This window comes from Ranitomeya imitator, chromosome 1 (genome assembly GCF_032444005.1).
Source record: "Ranitomeya imitator isolate aRanImi1 chromosome 1, aRanImi1.pri, whole genome shotgun sequence".
Lineage (NCBI taxonomy): Eukaryota > Metazoa > Chordata > Amphibia > Anura > Dendrobatidae > Ranitomeya > Ranitomeya imitator.
In genome coordinates, this window is record NC_091282.1 from 770361604 (window position 1) to 770370400 (window position 8797).

Consider the following 8797-nt stretch of genomic DNA (forward strand, 5'->3'; position numbering starts at 1 on the left):
AATGTGGTTCATGTTCATGTTCATGTTTGAACTAAAGTTCGGGTTGGGAACCAGAACCCAAACTTCCTCAGGTCTGCTCATTCCTAGACATGACGCTTTTCCTGATGGCGGATTGTAGGGGTCGTTGTGATGCCTGAAAACACCTCACATTGTCAGCAGTACAGCAGGTAATAATAAGTCTTGTACTCAGGTGCAGAAACATAAATGATGGCCTCTGCCATGTCGCCACTATTATTTCCACCATTTCAAATCTCACGCTTTCCACAATTGGGGAGAAAAGTAGATGGGGTAAAGCACCAGTGGGGGCGCACAGATTACCATCACTTAGCACAAGTCTGTTATATTTTACAGTGGAGAAGATGTACAGTCAAGGATGGGCTAAAGGTAAAAACAGTGAAGCACAAATCTCTCCTCTAGCAGAAACCATTTTATTAAACTAGAGCATTGCTTTAAAAACTTGTATTGAATAATGAAAACATGGCTGTCTTCCAGAAATGGAAACCACAGGTTATGACTAGTACTGCGGCTCAACTCCATAGAAGGTAATGATGCAATGCCAGACACAACCTGTGAACAGGGGTGGTGCTGTTTCCAGTCTAGCTCATCAACTATATTCCGGCCAGTAAACCATCTGGCCACTTTAGTCATAGTCTGTTGGAATTCAGATTTTTGTTCCTGGCAGCTTTGTGCAGCAGCGACTGCTCAGTGTTGCAATGTCTCGTCATAAATCCCAGACCCCACCACACTAATTAATTAATCATTGGTGATTATTGTGATGCAGCAGCTGGAAGCTCGTAGGTGCTAATGTGAGATGTGTGCGCACCTGGCGGCCGTCACCTCCTACACCGTGAATAATTAGCCAACAGCAAAGGAAGCTCGCAGAACCACTCCTCACAACCTGCAAGATCTTATCATATAAATCTGACTTTATTCCAGATCCTGAATTACATTTCCGTTAAAGTCCCAACAAACATGATGAATGGGTGTGCAGAGAAGTTTTCTGGGCCCAGACAGTGATGGAAATCAACCACAAGTTACATGTGAGAGGGAGATCAGGAGATTCCATGCCCCCCAGCCACTAAGGGAGAAGAAGGAGCCACAGAACCTGGAAATAGTTACAAAATTTAGCTCTTGAGGGTTAATGAGCTGGATTTTTTCCAGCAGGTCTTCTATAAGATAGCTGTTGTGAATTCTGTGGCAGAGCTCCCTCCTGTGGTCACAAGTGGTACTGCGGCTTCTGAGTTTCCTTCCTCAGGTGATGTGGTGAAGTCGTTAGGTGCTGCTCTATTTAACTCCACCTAGTGCTTTGCTCCTGGCTTCCAGTCAATGTTCTAGTATTGGTCTTGCTTCCTACTGGATCGTTCCTGTGGCCTGTCTGCTCTGCATAAGCTAAGTTTTGCTTGTGTTATTTTTGTTTGCTATTTTTTCTGTCCAGCTTGCTTAATTGGTTTTTCTTGCTTGCTGGAAGCTCTGGGACGCAGAGGGAGCACCTCCGTACCGTTAGTCGGTGCGGAGGGTCTTTTTGCCCCTCTGCGTGGTTGTTTGTAGGGTTTTGTGTTGACGGCAAAGTTATCTTTCCTATCTTCGGTCTGTTCAGTAAGTTGGGCCTCACTTTGCTAAATCTATTTCATCTCTGCGTTTGTATTTTCATCTCTACTCACTGTCATTATATGTGGGGGGCTGCCTTTTCCTTTGGGGTATTTCTCTGAGGCAAGGTAGGCTTATTTTTCTATCTTAGGCCTAGCTAGTTTCTCAGGCTGTGCCGAGTTGCATAGGGAGCGTTAGGCGCAATCCACGGCTGCCTCTAGTGTGGTTGGATAGGATTAGAGATTGCGGTCAGAAGAGTTCCCACGTCTCAGAGCTCGTCCTATGTCTTTTGGTTATTGTCAGGTCACTTTGTGTGCTCTGAACTTCAAGGTCCATTGTGGTTCTGAATTACCTAATCATAACAGATAGCCCCATGGAATAATATAAGACCGTCATCATCAGTCTGTGCATAGCTGGATATGAGCTCAGGTGAATACCACCTTGAACATGAAGTGATGACATACTGGCAAGAAGCAAAGTTCTTCCATGATGGAGGAAATATGAGATTATTTAACCCACTCTCTGCTTTCTGGGGGTGATCGCGCCACTAAGGGGTTTCTCCACTATGAGATTGCGGACTAATGATAGTGTGCAAAATAGCAATGTGCAATAACCCTATAAATCACAGCAAGGACGGGTGGTCACAGGACTCCATGTGCGCAATGTAAACACCTATGGTCACTTGTCGACTAGAGTCCCCTGCTTGGGAAAAGAAGCAGAGACATGTGACTTCAAGTATCAAAGCGCACATGCAGTCATGTGACCGCTCATTTATGCTGCGAATATAGGGAAATCATGACAGTATGTGCATTGCAAGATGATCGGCAGTGAACAGCCTACATTTAGGCAGACCACCCACTCTTCACTGTGCAAAGAACAACCCTTATTATGATCGTTTTTCTGCATAGAATGACATTGTTCTTGGCAGAACATGTCCTGTATGATCACAAGATAAAGTGCTGCCTAGAAGGATATATGGCCCCTAATGACGTATGGAGGCTAATAGTCAAGAACCGAATGGGCCCAAAACATCATGACAGCATGTACGTTTCAGGTCCAGATCACAGGCCAAAATTAGCTGTCCAATTCTATGGCTCCATGAAAATCACGGACAGCACACAGATGACGCCAAAGAGCATGGAGGACGCCAGGGAGCACAGAGTACGCCGGGGAACACCGAGGACACCAAGGAGCACAGGGAACGCCAAGGAGGACAGAGGACGCCAAGAAGTATAAAGGATGCTGGGAAGCACGGAGGGTACCAGAGATGATGTCAAGAAGCAAGGATTGGGCCAGGGAGCACAGAGGACACTAGGTAGCATGCACGGTGCCAGGTAGCACGGAGGACGCCAGGAAGCACGGAGGATGCCAGGAAGCACGGAAGACACCAGGAAGCACTAAGTATGCTGTCCGTGATTAACACTATGATGTTTGCTGTGCAATTTATTTTATCTGTGAAAATCACTAATGAAACATTGATGGTAAAAAACTGACATACTGACCAAAAAGGCCCGTTTCACACAACAGTTTTTTTGCCATCATTCGCAATCCGTCGAATTTTGAAAAAAACGAATCCGGCGACTGATGCCGCCAGATCCTTTTTTTTCTTATAGACTTGTATTAGCAACGGATGGCCTCATGATTCATCTGTCGCTTGCCGGATCCGTTGAAAAAAGGTTTGTCAGGCGGCCGGACACGACGGACAAAGTAACATCTTTTTGGGTACGTCGAAAATACGGACAGCACCGGATCCATCGCCGTCTGTCGTTTGCTTGAATGGAAGCTTATGAGCGCCGGATCCATTAAATGACGGAATCCGGCGACGGATTCCATTTTTTTAAACCAAGCATGCTCAGATACAATTAGCAAGCCCTCAATTAGGAAAGGTATATAAATCCTGCCAGGTAGGGCTTCACTCATCCATGTAGCCAGCAGAAGCCAGGCCAATCAGCCACAAAGCCAGGCATGCCAGCTACAGAGCCAGGCCTGCCAGCCACACAGCCAGCGACCCAGCCAGGCCTGCCAGTGACCCAGCCAGGCCTGCCAGCCACACAGCCAGGCCAGTCAGCGGAAGCCAGGCCTACCAGCCACAGAGCCAGGCCAGCCAGCGACCCAGCAAGGCCTGCCAGCGACCCAGCCATGCCAGCCAACGGAAGCCAGGCCTACCAGCCACAGAGCCAGGCCAGTCAGCAGAAGACAGGCCTACCAGCCACAGAGCTAGGCCTACCAGCCACAGAACCAGGCCTACCAGCCACACAGCCAGGCCAGCCAGTCTCAGTAATGTCTTCTTCTGGGAGCCCTCCCTCACATCATCAGCGAAATGAGGTAAATATATATATATTAGATGGTGGCCCGATTCTAATGCATCGGGTATTCTAGAATATGTATGTATGTATATAGCAGCCACATAGTATATAGCACAGGCCACGTAGTATATAGGAGTACTACGTGGCCTGTGGTATATACCATGTGGCTGCTATATACATACATACATATTGTAGAATACCCGATGCATTAATATAGGCCACGCAGTAAATAACACAGCCCATGTAGTATATAACAGCCCACACAGTATATAGCAGCCACGCAGAATATAGCAGCCACGCAGTATGTAACACAGCTCACGCAGTATAGAACACAGCCCACAAAGTATCTAACACTGGCCAGGTAGTATATAGCAGCCACGCGGTATCTAACACAGCCCATGTAGTATTTAGCAGTGTGGGCACCATATCCCTGTAAAAAAAATAATGAAAGTAAAAAATAGTTATATACTCACCCGCTGGGATCCAGCGTAGATCCAGCGAACCTCTGGCGATGCGAGAGTGGCAGCCGCCATCTTGCGTTCCGGGAATGCATTGCGAAATTACCCAGATCACTTAGCGGTCTCGCGAAACCGCTAAGGCAGGCGCGAGCGCATCGTCGGACTACGGAAGGTGAGAATAGCAGGTTTTTTGTTTTTTTTATAATTTTTAACATTAGATCTTTTTACTATTGATGCTGCATAGGCAGCATCAATAGTAAAAACTTGGTCACACAGGGTTAATAGCGGCGGTAACGGAGTGAGTTACCCGCGGCATAAAGCGGTCCGTTACTGCTGGCATTAACCCTATGTGAGCAGTGACTGGAGGGGAGTATGAAGCGGGCACTGACTGCGGGGAGTATGGAGCGGGCACCGGGCACTGACTGCAGGGGAGTAGGGAGGGACTAATCGGACTGTGGCCGTCGCTGATTGGTTGTGGCAGCCATGACAGGCAGCTGTCGAGACCAATCAGCGACGCGGGATTTCCGTTACGGAAGTTGCCAACAGAAAGACGGCCCGCTCCGTAATCCCCTCCAGTCACCGCTCACACAGGGTTAATGCCAGCGGTAACGGGCCGCGGGTACTGCACTCCGTTACCGCTGCTATTAACCCTGTGTGTCCCCAACTTTTTTACTATTGATGCTGCCTATGCAGTATCAATAGTAAAAAAGATGTAATGTTAAAAATAATAAAAAAAGAAAAAACCTGCTATTCTCACCTTCTATAGTCCGATGATGTGCACGCGCCGGCTGCCATCTTCCGTTACCAGAGATGCATTGCGAAATTACCCAGAAGACTTAGCGGTCTCGCGAGACCGCTAAGGGTACCGTCACACAGTGACACTTTGGTCGCTAGGACGTTCCAGCGATATAATTACGATCTCGCTGTGTCTGACACGCTACTGCGATCAGGGACCCCGCTGAGAATCGTACGTCGTAGCAGATCGTTTGAAACTTTATTTCGTCGCTGGATCTCCCGCTGACATCGCTGAATCGGCGTGTGTGACGCCGATTCAGTGATGTCTTCACTGATAACCAGGGTAAACATCGGGTTACTAAGCGCAGGGCCACGCTTAGTAACCCGATATTTACCCTGATTACCAGTGTAAATGTAAAAAAAAACAAACACTACATACTTACATTCCCGGTGTCTGGTCATGTCCCTCGCCGTCAGCTTCCCGCACTGACTGGTGAGGGCCGGCCAGCCGTAAAGTACAGCGGTGACGTCACCGCTGTGCTTTCCGGCTGTCCGGCGCTCACTGTCAGTGCAGAGAAGCACAGCGCCGGGGGACAGACACGGAATGTAAGTATGTAGTGTTTTTTTTTTTTTACGTTTACGCTGGTAACCAGGGTAAACATCGGGTTACTAAGCGCGGCCCTGCGCTTAGTAACCCGATGTTTACCCTGGTTACCAGGGGACTTCGGGATCGTTGGTCGCTGGAGAGCTGTCTGTGTGACAGCTCCCCAGCGACCACACAGCGACGCTGCAGCGATCGACATCGTTGTCGTATCGCTGCAGAGTCGTTTTAGTGTGATGGTACCCTTAGTCATCTGGGTAATTTCGCAATGCATCCTGTGAGCGGAAGATGGCGGCAGGCGCGCGCATCGCCAGAGTTTCGCTGGATCCGAGGGGGTGAGTATATAACTATTTTTTATTTTAATTATTTTTTTAACAGGGATATGGTGCCCACACTGCTAAATACTGCGTGGGCAGTGTTATTTACCACGTGGCTGCTATATACTACATGGGCAGTGTTATATACTCCGTGGGCTGCGTGATATACTCCGTGGGCTGTGCTATATACTACGTGCCCTGTGTTATATGTTACATGGGCTGTGTTATATACTGCATCGCCTGTGTTATATACTGCGTGGCTGCTATATACTGCATGGGCTGTGTTATATACTCCGTGGGCTGTGTGATATACTGCATGGGCTGTGCTATATACTACGTGCCCTGTGTTATATACTGCTTGGCCTGTGTTATATACTACGTCACCTGTGTTATATACTGCGTGGCTGCTATATACTGCGTGGGTTGTGTTATATAGTATGCGGGCTGTGTTATATACTGTTTGGGCTGTGTTATATACTGTATGGCCACTGTTATATACTGCGTGGCCTGTATTAACGCATCGGGTATTCTAGAATATGTATGTATGTATATAGCAGCCACATAGTATATAGCACAGGCCACGTAGTATTTGCTATATACTACGTGGTCTCTGCTATATACTATGTGGCTGCTATATACATACATACATACATACATATTCTAGAATACCCAATGCATTAGAGTCGGGCCACCATCTAGTATTCTAATAACCATACAAGGAGGTTTCTACCAAATTGTCATCCATGGCAATCTGTTCCTTGAATATTATGAAATTGTGCATTCTTCGCGCTCATGTTAAGTGTTAATTAAACACTCTTTTTGTTGGCGTCAAGCCACTACTTGAGTATGGCTTCAGCAGGTGTTGCGAGAGTTGGAACGCTTCATCTCCAACACATACAAACGGCATTGGTGGCCCAGAGGTTTCAGGAAGCGGTCTTGGTGGTGGAAATTGGAAGCTGTTTCCATGTAAATGATGCCCCATTGCAGACAATTTAAATATTTGAGTAATTGGAGCGGCCATAAGCCCCAATATCGACCAATATGAACTTGTATTGTGCATCTGCAATGGCCATAAGCAAGATGGAGAAATATTTCTTGTAATTGAAATATTCAGAGCCAATGCAGCTGGTTTGACGGTCCGAATATGTTTAACGTCCACTGCACTCAAGCAATTGGGAAACTGACAAATTTTTGAAAGTTTTCAGCAATGTCTAGCCAACTCTCCGTTTTGGGATGTGTGATATATTCCTCATGTATACAGTCCCACAATGCGCTTTTAAGGTGTGTTTAACAAGCCCCGATATGGTCGAAATCCCGAGTCAGAATTGGAAATGGAGTGAGGAAAGGGATTCGCCAGTTGCAAGGAATCTGTTAAAAAAGGCAAGGCAATAATTACTACAAACTACCAGCAACAACATTACAGTTATAAGTCTGCTTTAACAGTAGGAGATACAATAAAAATGGCTTACCGAAGAGTAATCATCAAACGCTCTGCCGGTGAAATTGAGAAGAGGCAATACGTGTCATTTGTACGGATGAGTTCTCCAACATGTGCAACCAAAAAAATCAAAGTTTTCCGCTTTCATCCAAACATAGTTAAAAAAAAACTTCTTGGGGTTTCCTCTCAACTCCATATATAACTTAGAATACACCCCACGTGTCATTTTCAGTGCAGTGATTGGGTGAATCCAAAAACGACACCGGCGCAGACTCATGAAGTGCTGTCTTTCTCGCTCCTTTTCAAGAACGATCGCATCCAAACGATTCGCCTCAAAATTAAAAACCACATAGCTCTTCACAATGTTCGCAATCACACCTTCCATTTTTGCCACTTGCTCTACAACCAATCAAAGATGGGCTGTAGAAACACTGTGTATATAGGTTTTCATTAGCCCATAATGTTTGGGAGCCTCCCATTGAGAGTTTTTGAAAAACAGATCCGTTGTAAAACGGATAAAAAAAAGGGAGGAAACAGATGAAAAACTGATGCGTCAGATCCGTTTTTTCGCTATTCGGATACCTCCATAAGTTTTTCACAATCTGCCACGGATCCGTCGATACAAACGGATTTTGACTGACGGCAAAAAACTGATGTGTGAAAGGGGCCAAACTGATAAAAGTCTGATCCAAAGCACTGATGATCAACAGATCAGGTTTTAACGGACAAGAAAAGTCATAGATTTCTGAATGAGGCCTTAAGGAGAGAAGTTGACCCCTGACAGATATGTGGAGTAACAATAGTTCATTACATTGGAGATACTGTACATTTACAGAAATCTTTACAGCCAGAGATAAAGGTTGGATAACCAGAAATGTTGCATTTTTGCTGCTTTTTTCTGTAACCAAAACCTGATCTTTTGGCAGCAGAATACCAGGTTTTGCTGGTTTTTTTGCTGCGATTTTCAGGATCTTAAAGTTCAGCTTTGCTTCCACCATAGAAGAATGAATAAGGTGTTCACTATCAATGCAAGACATGTGAAACCAGAAAATATTTTTGGAAAAAAGGGCTATTTGATCAAATTAATCTAGTGGAAAATGATTTTTAGGTCACTAATCTGAACAAAAAAGTTCATGAAAAAATATATAATTACAAATGTAACAGAGTGGGAGGGATATTGGTCGGGCATAGTTTACTTAAGACATTGGTGGGGCATTGTTTATTTTCACACATTGTCAGGGCCAATGTATCTGTCAGGCTTAGTTTATCGTTAATTTAATTAACCCCCGGAGCTGTTTTTGGTTTTGCATTTTCGTTTTTCGCTCCCCTCCTTCCCAGAGCCATGTGAGGGCTTA